At 39.7% G+C, this 13,812-nt stretch overlaps 1 protein-coding gene across 1 annotated transcript in view; it reads left to right on the top strand.

The window, feature by feature from the left end:
- plpp4 (phospholipid phosphatase 4) overlaps positions 1 to 13,812 on the top strand; it is a 104,467-nt gene that overhangs the window by 71,682 nt on the left and 18,973 nt on the right. The window lies entirely within an intron of this gene.

Below are 13,812 nucleotides of genomic sequence, written 5' to 3'. Positions count from 1 at the left end.
CCCAATTGAATTTAGCAAATCACATTAAATCTCACCGAGATCCTGGGGTAGAAACTCATTCAACTGGGGCTCTCCTCCATCTGCTGCTGAATTATAGACTTTCCCTCCAACTGCCTGCAGGCTGTGAAACTCGTCCGCTATGTCGAAAAAAATAAACTACTACTCAACACTACAAAATTCAAGGAATTGACTTCAGGAGGGCAAGCACAAACCTACTCATCATAAATGGAAACTGTGTAGAGAAAGTGCACTCTTTCAAAGTCCTGGGCACACACATGTCCCACGACCTCTCTTGGTCTGCCAACACAAGGGCTGTGGTGGAGAAGGTTCAGCAGCGCCTCCACTTCCTGAGGGTCTTAGTAGGACCATTTGCTGGTGTCGTTCTCAAAAACCATAGCGGAAAACATTCTGGCAAACAACATCACCGTGAGGTCTGCTAAAACATACAGGGAGTAATCAACACAGCCCAAAAGATCAATATCTGTGTCCGTTGGACACAGCCAATTCTTCTCTACCTGAGTCCACACAAATAATATAGGAAATTTCACTTACAAGAAACGGCTTATAGAGTCAGTTTGTTTGCAAAGACACACCACTAATTTAGGCTGGAGTGAAGGCGTGGCTCTATGGCACGCCATTATGATGTAGGTTTTTGAACTCTCTAATCTCACGCCCATGTCCAATATTATTCTCAACCATGCTCATTCATAGTCTTCTTTTGGTGGGCATTGTCTTAATGTATGTTTCTCATCCTCTTTTACTTCACATTAAGTGAAGTTATTCAAGTGATTTCCTTTTGACCGTTGAAATCCTTGCTGCTGACCATAGAGATATTAGTGCTGCTAATCTACAGCAACCTGTATCTGCCATGTAAATGTTGTATTTTTTGCTTGAACTAAAAATAGGTTAATTGCATTGGGCATTCAGTTCGTAACGCATTCAAGAAATTAAAATGAGCAATGTTAACAATTACCACACTCAACATTCATGTTATTGCTTTTTAAAATGAAACAATCATGTTTAAAGAGTTATTGAAATTAAAAATGTACTTTGATGAATTGGCTCCGGCTCAGCAGACGCATAATTGTTGTAAGGTTTGTTCTTTAACATCTAATTAAAACATGCAAATAACACAGCATGTGACTGTAAGTGGAAAACCTTTACCACGTAACTTTATATACAGTTTAATGGAATATAATGATATATCAACATGTAACAGCCAGGCCGAAAATGTTTTCAGCATGGGATCGAAAAATCCATACTCTGCCCTTATAAATGCCTGGGGTAGGGTAATAACTTAGCCTATAAGGAATTATTTGGCCTGAGGGCAGGCACATCAGACATTTCAAAATGTCAAAGAATTTTCCTGTAATAGTTCATCATGAGCTACCATGTGATCATGTGAATTTCCCTTAGGGGATGAATAAAGTATCTATCTATCTATCTATCTATCTATCTATCTATCTATCTATCTATCTATCTATCTATCTATCTATCTATCTATCTATCTATCTATCTATCTATCTATCTATCTATCTATCTATCTATCTATCTATCTATCTATCTATCTATCTATCTATCACTCCAGGTGGTCGGGCTTCATCACAAGCTTTAATAAAGCCATGTACAATAAAGAATCTTGCAAAATGAGCATGCTGTTTCTTAACTTCAGGAGCTTTAATTTGAGGGGAGTTAAATCCAAATTAAATCAACGGTGTATAGATTAAGCCAGTTTGTATATGTACCTACTTTCAAAGGACCATCATGTAATCAGATGATTCACTGCTCAGTTGTTCTGTGGTCACGATAGCCATCGGGAACCATTCCCTTCTGTTTACTGATGTTTTTACTATTAAGTCCAGGAAAAGACATCAGGGTGAATCTTGAAGCATGTTACTGGCAATTTCATTATGTTTGTTTTTCTCATAAAAAAAGCAATTACTTTTCTGTACCCAAACCATACAGCTATTGCAAACAGTTTTCTTTTTAATTCACTTGACATAAATTTAATTGAAAATGCATTTCAGTCAACAAACACATGCCATGATATGTATTCAATGATAGTTGCGGTAGAGACCTGTTCAATTTCGACGTGTTAAATACATCCAACTGTTATTTATTGGAAAGCATAATGTCATATTCGGGTGAACATTTGATTAGGTGATGTTGTTTTTAGTTTTTAGTGACACCGCCACTGTCACACCGAATGCAAACTAGATATTCGAGGCGGTGCGTTTGAATAATGTCTGTGAGGTTCACAGGGGAGGGCATAGTTGCCTATCAGGCTGTCACTTGGGAAGCAAGGATTCCCGTCCACAGAAGATATAGCTAGGAATGAATAAAACCACTGCACTTCGGCATCCGCAATAGTCAGAGTGGTAAATGGGCAACTGCAACCCACTATGTTATGTTACAAAAATAATTTGATACTGTAGTAATCAGTGTACCTGAAAAAAATAGTGGCCATGGAGGAAACATCAAACCTTTCAGTCCGAGGATACGTGGAAACCCTATTTTGACAACAAGACAAGCAATGCACCGAGACAACACTACACCAACAGACTTTTTATAAGGGTTGGTTTATTTTATTACTTGGTATGCAACACGGTGTGACATTTTGCAATAAAATATACGATGGCGACCAGGTATGATGCAGTACATGGTGCAGAGTTGACTATGTCATGTGATTCGATGTTACAAGGACACCCAAATATTGTGCATTATTACACAGTGGATTTTTGATAGTTAACAATAATGTCATTATTGTTTTATTATTATAGTTGTCATCATTATCCCTATTACCATATAAAAAGTATGTACACGTTAAATGCCGACCTGGAGCTGCACCGCAAAAATATTGTCAGACATTAAACCGGTCCATTGTTCCAAAAAGGTTAGGGACCCCTGTTTTATGAAGAAAAGGTCCACAGGTATTTCCACAGCCGTGAATCGAATGTCACATTCTCAAGGATAGTTGATTGACAATTCAATCCAAACAGGAGTAAATAGAAACGCCAACAATGTGGAGAATACGGGCCATGACAAGACAGAAGCATTGTAACCTCAGAGCATTCCCTCAGATAAATGTGCTCGTCCTCCTAATAAACCATTTTATATCTGGTACTCTCGTAACAAAAGTAGAACATGTGAAATATATAAAAGTGTGTGCGGGTGTGTGTACCGATAAGAAAACAAGGCGTCTGTACGACGTAATTTGTAGTGACCTTGTCAGAGACGGAAACAGACATGGTTGTCTCTTTGATTTTAAAACAGTTAAGGTAAGAGACCAAAAATGCAGAAAGAATAAAGTCATTTACCATTTTTTTTTCTATGTTAAACTAAAACTCTTATGACCATAGCTTTTATCATGTGTTCCGGGATTAGCGCTTGGTGGGGTATTGAATAGCCTTCATCTCTGTATAGTGAAACACACTATAATTGTTACTTGTGCCCCATTATGGTCCTCATCAAAAGCGTTTTACAGTCATATTTAGAAACACAAAAGGGAGATGTTCATCTGAGGCACAGCGTTATGAAATGTGATGTTTGAACCCATCCATCCATCCATTATCTGCACCGCTTATCCTCAGTAGGATCGCGGGGGTGCTGGAGCAATCTCAGCTGTCTTCAGGCAGTGGGCAGGGGACACCCACAACTGGTTGCCAGCCAGTCGCAGGGCACACAGAGACAGACAACTCACTCGCTCATTCACACCTAAGGACAATTTGGACCGGCCAATTCACCTGACATGCATACTTTTGGAATGTGGGAGGAAACCAGAGTACCGGAAAGAAGCCCACACAAGCACGTGGAGAACATGCAAACTCCACACAGGAGGTTCGATCTCATGACCTCAGAATTGTGCCACACACGCGCTAACCACTGCTCCGTCGTGCTGCCTGATGTTTGAAACAATTGACAAAAATGATACTGGCAAAGGAAGTCATTAGTAAATAAAAAAAATAAAAAACTCATCGATTTTGTATTATTTTATGGGTGTTACCAATCAATGTGTATCATGTGATTAATAAGAAATGTCTAAATGCACTGTCTAGGCAGTTACTGTTAAGTTCACAATTTAAGTGATAGGTTATTATTGAAATAAACTCAAAACGTATCTAAAAAAAAACAAGCTAGACAAGAACATGGTTACGCTAAAGGCCCGTTGTGAGTGTAAAAAGGGGACAACTTCTACCATGCATTTAGAAAGGGAAAGCTTCCCAGAAGTCGCCTTTATTTGGTCTGTTTACTTGTACAAGTCTAAATGAATGAGTAAAATGACATAACATTTGTAATGGGTAATTTGTTTTGCTGCATAACACACGTTTCGCAAACACAATGTGAATCAGGACGCTGTGTTTAGAGAGAACTTATATAATCGTAAATCTATAATTTTGGTTCATTTCACCTGTTACTATTTATTTGACTAGACATAAAGGCATTTACTCTAAAATAAATAATAAATTCTATGTGTATTTAATAGATAATATAGATTATATTTATTTGCGTTCATTAAAGGCAATCATATAGACAAAAATGACAATGTTCATACAGAGCATGTTAAATCACTGTAATTTGGCCGCAGTTCCAGTATTCTATACTCAGGCCACAGCTTGCCCCCGTGATCTTGACATCTGTCAACACTTCGCTTGCCTCATTTTTGGGCTTGTGCTGATCACATTAAGGCCAGGTTTATTCGTGTTTTGCTCTGTTGGAACAAGCCTTACCTTAATTGGCATGCCAGTGCAGTTTATCAGTTGGGTGAAACCAGTGGGGCAGCACACTTGACACATTTGGTATGGTTCAGTTCACAGGTTACTGCTGCATGTATTGAAGACCTAACTTAATGAGATTTATTAAGGTAGGACTGTTTTAATGCTAATGAGCACACACACAGAATAAAATAAAAGGATTGAACTCACATATAAAATTGGTCACTAATATTTCTGCTTTGAGATGTTCCAAAGAAATGTCACTTCTGTAACACTTAACAGAAGTGTGCAGAATATTTCTATTTCTACTGCATCCCTAATAAGCCTGTGTTACTGCACAGTGTGAATGGTGATAATTGAGAGAACTGCAAGATGTGAACATGAAGAACAAGCATATGCCAGTTTGTATTGAATAGAGGGGAGATCGAGCCTTCAGTCTGTGTCCTTTACCAAAAATATGTTGAAATAGTTTAAGATATAATATATAAGTGTGTTTTAAGCCTAGGTTTAAACAGTTCTATTGAGATTGCAGATCTAATCCCAGAGGGCAGAGCATTCCACAGCACCGGGATCCGAATGGTGAACGCTCTGGGACCCGGTTATCCTTTTGATTTTTTTCTTTTTTTATATATACTATACTTTAATTATTTTTATCCAATTTTAAATTTTGTTGTGTTTTAATACAACATCCATTGCAGCATGGTCATTCTGGAAGGGGAATTACTTCATGTGCGTTCACTTCTCAAGGTTTCTTCATTTTACTCATGTTCAGGTTTTTGAGTTTTTCCTTGCCCTCATGTAGGTGTTCGATTGGGGGATGGTGTCATAATAGTCCGTGGTTTGCAATAATCTGTGGACTGTGCAGCCCTTAGAGACTACTTGTGATTAAGGGCTATACAAATAAACATGACTTGACTTTAATGACTTAATATAGCGTCGGGATTTGTTACTGCTGTGTAGGTGAGATCAGGGTTCGTACGGGAACTTTAAATCCTTGAAAATGCTTGAATTTAAACGCTGTGTTCAAATTTTAGGTTCAGTGCTTGTAAATGCTTGAAATTGTTGCCATTTTTTACAACAAATCATGCTGACAGTGGTGGCTTCACGTTGTCATCTTCTTCCCTTGAGTCATGATTAACGGCAGTTGGTATTAGATAGAGATAGATTGATAGATAGATACTTTATTTATCCCCGTAGGGAAATTCACACTTCCAGCAGTCTACCCTGTTGTTTATTAACAGATTAACATGATGCCCTAGGGGTGCTTGCAGCGGAGTGGATGACGTCACACGCTAGTCCAAAACTTCGACATCCCTGCGGCAGATGGAAATCTTTTTCTCACCACCTCGTGTTAAAGAGTCCGTCTCCTCTCCAATTCCCGTAAGCTTTCGTGTCTCTGTATAGCGGCGCTGAAGCCGGATAGCTCCGGGTAGCTCCTGGTGGCTACACGTTAGCGTCCGGGGTGCTAAACGTGAGCCACGTTTCCGCAAAACACAGCAACTGCGCTCCCTGTGCGCTTCGATGTTTTCCACCAGCACTCGTTGGTCTTATTTGGTAGTGAGTTCACATTTACCATGATTACAGATGGTACCGAAGACTTATAACGCCGCTAGCCGCTTAGCTAGCTCCGGCTCTTTTTCCACCATTGGCCCACTCATCACGCCGGCACGAGAATTCTTCAGGGCAGGGAGTTGATTCCTCGAATAAACGCATTTTTGTGCGCTAAAACCCATGTCCATAGGATAGAAAGTCATCCAAAGTGTAGTTGTCAAACGGGAAGAAAAACACCGAAGATAGGAGCAGACAATAAAACAATAAATCACAAAAAGTGAGAGATAACAGGGCAGCTGCTGGAAAAGGCAGCCACTCGGTGGCGGCGCCGCTTTGTATGGCATTGTTTCATAAAGCGGCATCACCCCTTACAGGTCGCGCCTAAGAAGACTTCACTCTACTAAACATGGCACTATGAAATATGTACTATTTCAAGGTGTATGTATCAATTATGGACATTCATTATGGGCCATGCAAAAATTTAAGGTAGCGTTTCCCAAAGAACTTCCTGCAGCTGAAAATGTAAGCGACACATTACTTTTATTTTTACCCAACACCTATATGGGGAGACATTTCTCCCCAAAACAAATTAATTGCGACTTACTCAAGATCTAAAAAAATCATATGTTTTGATAAATGTTTACGCAAGACTAGAAATACACTGAAAAATTGGCTTTGAAAGACCTTGAAAGTGCTTGAATTTGGCCATGAAAAGGGTGTACGAATCCTGTTAGATGGAATATATTTATTTAATGCAGAATAGAAATAGAGAACCCCCTTAGTTCTTTAGAATAGGCGAGTTGAAAAAAGATTCATATATTCAGTATGGACAGCCAAAATGCTAGATTTGAAATCCATATTCCTCTCATCAAATTGGCTCTGTGTAATTTAAGTGAGATAAGATCAGTTACTGTGTTTTCTGGCCATCGGAGACTGACATAATTATACCTTTTCTCACTGATTTGTACGCCCATGCTTTGTACAAGTGGCAGAAACAAATTGTTTTAAATGTAAAATGTCCATCAGGGTATCTTGCAAGCTGGGAGTCATCTGATGAGCGTAAATAAAGACTGGATTCAAAATGAGATATTTGCCAAAATATCCAGTGTCTATATATGTACAGGAGCGGTAACAGTTAAAAAAAAGAGTAAAAATAAGAATAGATAAGTGGATACATTTCAGCTATTCTATGTTAGGCGAATGTGCTAACTACTGAACTACATAATCACAGTTGTAAACAAGTTTGTGTTATTTTCATAAGTCAAGACGCCGCTTTGCTGTCATCCTCAAATATTGATTTGAATGAGCAATTTGGTTAAATATTGAACCTTTTTCACACTTACAATGAAATCAGCTAATACTGCATACAGACGCTGTCCTACGGACTATTGTTTGTTAATGTAATTTCTTCGTGAGTGCTATTATTTGTATGTTTAAGGTTTATATAAGTATTTTTAAGGCTTGTATAAATAACCTGTATGATTTTGAAACTGAAAAATAAACGTTTAATAAGATTATATGCTCTATAACGTTACAAAGCAGGCTGAATGATAAAGCATAGTACTGAAAAACAAAGCTACACATTAGGCGTTGACATTCTGTGGTCTGTGCAGCCCTTTGAGACTCCTTGTGATTAAGGGCGTCACAAATAAACATGACTTGACTATAAAGATAAATAAAATTAAGTTTAACTTACTTTTGGAAGAGTTAGGCGACTTCCTCCTTTGCGGTAAATAATGATTGAAACAAAAGCGATCCAACCATTTTCTCAACCGCATCAAGCTTTTTTATTTCACTTTCGTTTCAAAAGGAACAGCTCGCCTCTTCCTTACACTTTACACCGAACTTATTGAATGGATGCACGAGATATTGACTACACAGTAAAAATGTCAAAGTTCTTAGCATGTTAGAGATACCATGGAGTGCTTTTACACAAACTAAGAAGTAGAAGCGGATTTCTTCTTTAGGGTGGATGCTGGGGGACCTCTCACAGCGCCACACGGCAGAAAGAAGCACCGCAGTGCTGTCCTCTACACTGAAGAAGGTGCACACAATATAAAATCTTACTTACAGCAATTTTGCCGGACATAGCTGTAAAAAATGTTTGTATCTACTGTTTTTCTTAAATCGAATGGTCGTAAGTAGGGGAGCATCTGTATTCAGTAGTAATCATCCTATTTTACTAGAAGTAGATAGATAGATAGATAGATAGATAGATAGATAGATAGATAGATAGATAGATAGATAGATAGATAGATAGATAGATAGATAGATAGATAGATAGATAGATAGATAGATAGATAGATAGATAGATAGATACTTTATTCATCCCCTAAGGGAAATTCACATTTCCAGCAGCATCCCTGAGCTGAGAACAATACAATAATAAAGCCAAAAGAATACAATATACAAATACCCAGTGTGACGTGCAAATGCCCACTTTAGCATGTTATATAGAGTAACTAAATAGTGCTACACAGAATGCATAATGCAGTAAGATTCGGTAATATCCAATGTAGGTGGTGTGGTTTAATGTGGGCCTTTACTCTGCTGGGTGGAGTTAAAGAGCCTCATGGCATGAGGAAGAAAAGATCTCTTCAGTCTGTCCGTAGTACAAGACAGTGACAGCAGTCTGTCACTGAAACTGCTCTTCTGTCCAGAGATAATGCTGTGAAGCGGATGCGATGGATTGTCCATGATTGACCTCAGCTTTTTCAGTGCCTGTCTCTCAGCTACTGTTGTTAGGCTGTCCAGCTCTTTGCCCACAACAGAGCTTGCTTTCCTAGCCAGTTTATTGAGACGAGAGGCATCCTTCTTCTTGACGCTGCCTCCCCGACACGCTGCCACATAGAAGAGGGCGCTTGCCACTACTGTCTCGTAGAATATTTTCAGGAGCTTTTTGCAGATGTTGAAGGAGGCCAGCCTTCTGAGGAAGTAAAGTCGGCTTTGCCCTTTCCTACATAGAGCTTCTGTGTTGGCAGTCCAGTCCAGTTTGTTGTCCAGCTGCACACCCAGGTATTTGTAGGTCTGGACAAATTCTACACATTCTCCCTTGATGGTTACAGGAACCGGGTGAGTTCTGGTTCTCCAGAAGTCCACCACCATCTCCCTGGTCTTGGTGGTGTTTAGGTGCAGGTGGTTTGCGTCGCTCCAAGTCCTGAATCAATTTCCTGTACTCCTCCTCCTGCCCGTTTCTGATACATCCCACGATCGCAGTGTCATCGGCAAACTTTTGCACATGGCAGGACTCAGAGTTGTACTTAAAGTCCGATGTATATAGAATGAATAGGAACGGAGAGAGAACGGTCCCCTGCGGTGATCCTGTGCTGCTAACCACGGTGTCCGATGTACAGCCCCCCTGTTTCACATACTGCGGTCTGCCTGTCAGGTAGTCAGTAATCCATTCTACAAGGTGTGAGCTAACTCCCATCTCTGTCAATTTCCTACTCAGTAGCAGAGGCTGTATGGTATTGAAGGCACTAGAGAAGTCCAAAAATGTAATCCTCACAGCCCCCTTCGCCCTATCCAGGTGAGAGAGGGATCGGTGTAACATGTATAATATAGCATCCTCCACTCCCACCTTCTCCTGGTAAGCAAATTGCAGTGGGTCGATGGCGTGACGGACCTGTAGCCTCAGGTGGTGCAGCAGCAGCCGCTCCATGGTCTTCATCACATGTGATGTCAGGGCGACTGGCCTGAAGTCGTTGAGTTCCTCTGGTCTTGATTTCTTTGGGACTGGGATGATGCAGGATGTTTTCCACAGCTGAGGGACCCTCCCCTGTTCAAGGCTCAGGTTGAAGATGCGCTGTAGAGGGTTGGTGCCTTGAAGGAACTTTAGGATGAAGTGGAACATTGTCAGTCCCTAGATTCCTACTCTAAAGTACATCTGACAGAATTATGGCTGTTGTGCCTAATCATTTGATGTGGCCCTCGAGACTATGCAGGGAGAGGCATGAGAGAGAAATACGTTGCATCGTGTCACATGACTAGCAGTTTGAAATATGTCCACTGGATGTCACCAAAGCCAGGTGCCACTCACCACTGTAGCTGTATTTCAGATTCAGATTCAGATTCAGATTCAGATCTACTTTATTGTCATTCTAGTACACGTGTATACAGAACGAAATGTCGATGCATCTGACCCCCAACAGTTTCCTTGAATGTACAGATATAAATAATGTGGTATTGTATTTTGGCTACGTGTAGTATTTTACCATAGTGCCGATAGTGCAAGAAGAGTAGCTAACCAGATGTGCAATATGGGCAGACAGGTTAACAAGTCAGGTACACAGTAACATTAACACTGTAACAATAACGCTGTAATTACAATAGTGCAGAGAGCAATGTGCAAGGAGTGGCAAGCTATAAAAAAAAAAACTGCCAGTAGTGCAAAAGTCAGATTAGCAGCCGTTTAGATTTAAGTTAACTATATGTTAGATTGACCATTTGCTGACTAGCATTAATTAACCAGAGAACATTGAGGAAACACATACTGATCATCCATCCATCCATCCATCCATTAACTGCACCGCTCATCCTCAGTAGGGTCGCGGAGGTGCTGTAACCCATCCCAGCTATCTTCGGGCAGTGGGCAGGGGACACCCTGAACTGGTTGCGAGCCAGTCGTAGGGCACACAGGGACAAACAATTCGGACCGGCCAATTAACCTGACATGCATGTTTTTGGTATGTGGGAGGAAACCGGAGTGCCCGGAGGAAACTCACGCAAGCACGGGGAGAACACGCAAACTCCACGCAGGAGGTTTGACCTCAGAACTGCACTGCACCGCCGTGCTGCCCCATACTGATAATGTATTACCTAAATAATAATCACGGACACGATGTTCATGGGAATACGAAAAATATAGAATTAAAAACAAATAGCACCTGGGTGTCTTTGCAGAAGTGTAAATAAACTTGAAATTCTTTGCATAATAGTTATGAACTTTAACAGCAAAGCTTGGAAATTCAGGGAAACATTTACATGTTAAATGAAATTCAGAAAAACTCTGAAATTTTTAGATCAATCATTCAAAATAGGGCTTTTGTTGTCACTTTCCAGTCTGTACAAGTTTCCTCAAGTGAGAAAAACTGAAGTGGATATTCTTTTTTTTTTTTTTTGAGTCTCCAAAAAGATCCCCAATCCTCGTGAAAATGCACACTTTTTATGTTATTAATTTACTCGTCCAGTCCAGTTTTTTCTACTGTGTGGCCCCCGAGCTAAAATGAGTTTGACACTTGCTAGTAACCATAAGGATAATGTTTTATCAATAACAGCTATTTTACATTTTTAAAACAATAGCTGCCACATTTTTAATGTCTCAGTATGTTTTCACCTCCGTTTGCACTTTATGAACTGATTTACAATCAAAGATCAAAAATCAAAGTTTTCTTTGCATGCTTCTTTAAAGATAAGAGACAATAACATTACACTGCAAATATGGTTCCCAATAATTTCTCTTTCAAGGTATCACAAAAAAAGCAAAGAGAGCAAAGTCATTTCATTAATATTCCCTTTTTGTCTCTTTACATGCATGTCCATTTGATGCTGCCTGCCTTCAGTTGGTGAGATACACCTACAGGCATCCCTAAGTAACCTCTGCTTACAATGAATAAACTAAGTAAATTATTCTTGGCAGCAGGGAGACTCACTGTGATTCTGCACGCTAATGTAATATGCATTTTTCCATCATGGCAATTCTCCAGGTGCTGACAACAGCCAAGTTCTCTCCTAAAGGTTTCCCTCTATTTTCTATACTCGGCTAGCTTTTTGAGGCTTACACATTAATCCTCTGACCAGAATGAAATGGCTCCCCTGGGTAAACTATTTAAACAAGAAATATATAGTTCAGACTATCAAAATCTCTTTAATCAATATTTGGCAGTAAAAAAAGTTACAGGAATTATGATGTTGAACTAAAAGTTTGGTAATGATGTACACGTTAGGCTTATTATTAGAAAAATGTATGTAGTATCATTGTTTTCCTCACTTTTAAGTCTGAAAATGTTTGCAAAAACAGTCACTGTATGATATTAAATGTGCCATTTATATGTCCAATGATCGTAATTTATGTACAAAAAAAATTAAATGATAAATTTATCTTGTTTAAAATGAAAACAAAATTTATACTACTAGCATTTTTATGAAAAAGTGAGAGTTGGCATATTTGTGGGAGGGTAGCTCTTTGGACAAGGTGAAATCAAGTCAAGTCATGTTTACTTGTAATCACAAGGAGTCTCAAAGGGCTGCACAGACCACATATTATTGCAAACCACAGAGTATGATTACATCATCCCCTGATCTAAAACCTACAAGGGGGCAAGGAAAAACTCACAAACCTCAACATGAGAAAAATGAAGAGACCTTGAGAAGGGACCGCACATAAGGTAATCCCCCACTCAGGATGACAAGGCTGCAATGGATGTTGTAATAACAAATAATATACATATATTGTCAACAAGAAATACAGGTCATTCATAAGCTATAGAATAGAAGTGCATTTAAGCCTAGATTTAAATAGTTCCACGGAGGTTGCAGATCGAATCGCAGGGGAAAGGGCATTCCACAGCACGGGGGCCCGAATGGAGAATGCTCTTGAACCTGCGGAACTATTCTTGTCTCTTGCGATCACTAGTCGACCTGCATTTTCAGAGCAAAGGCTCCAGACCCAAACATAGGGGGGAATTAAATCTGAATGATATGAGGGAGCAAGTCCATGCATGATTTTGTATAATACCAACAGAACCTTAAAATCACATCCTAAACTGACTGGGAGCCAATGCAGGTTAGCTAAAATCGGGGTGATGTGAGCATCACTTGTCTTAGTTAAAAGCCTCGCTGCAGCATTTTGTGCCAGCTGAAGGCTCTTGATTTTGGACTTCGGGAGACCAGAGAGTAGTGCATTACAGTATTCGAAACGGTAGGTAACAAACGCATGAATTATGATCTCAGCATCAGACTAAGACAGTAAAGGGCGAATTTCGAATTTTAGTAATGTTGTGAAGATGGAAAAAAGCTGTTCTAGAAATCTTCTTAATGTGTGTTTGAAGGGACAGGTCGGGGTCAAATATGACACCTAAATCTTTGACTCAGTCACTCAGGGTGGTATTACAATCTTCAATGTTCAGAGCATTTTTTGAGAACAAGTCACAGTATTTAGATGGACCAATAACTAAAATTTCGGTCTTTTCAGAGTTAAGGCGTAAGAAGGTGAGTGGCATCCATTCTTTTATCTCAGTGAGGCAGGCCTCCAAATTACCACAGTTTATTGGCAAATTCCTCCAACAGAAAATATAGTTGAGTGTCATCCGCGTAGCAATGGAAGCTGATATTATACTTGCGAATAATATCACATAAAGCAAGCATGTAAATGCTGAAAAGAAGGGGGTCAATTACCCAATCCTGCGGAACACCACAGCTAACACTAAAGGGCTCAGATGTGATTTCACCATGTTTACCACAGTGCGTCCTATCTGAGAGGTAGGATCTGAACCATAAGAGGACGGTTCCTGAGGGACCAATCCATTTTTCCAACCGGTCTAGTAAGATA

The sequence above is a fragment of the Urocampus carinirostris genome, chromosome 13 (genome assembly GCF_059441175.1).
Source record: "Urocampus carinirostris isolate Australia breed hairy pipefish chromosome 13, RoL_Ucar_1.0, whole genome shotgun sequence".
Taxonomy (NCBI): domain Eukaryota; kingdom Metazoa; phylum Chordata; class Actinopteri; order Syngnathiformes; family Syngnathidae; genus Urocampus; species Urocampus carinirostris.
The sequence above is the reverse complement of the archived record's forward strand: the minus strand, read 5'-3'. Positions and strand labels throughout refer to the sequence as shown.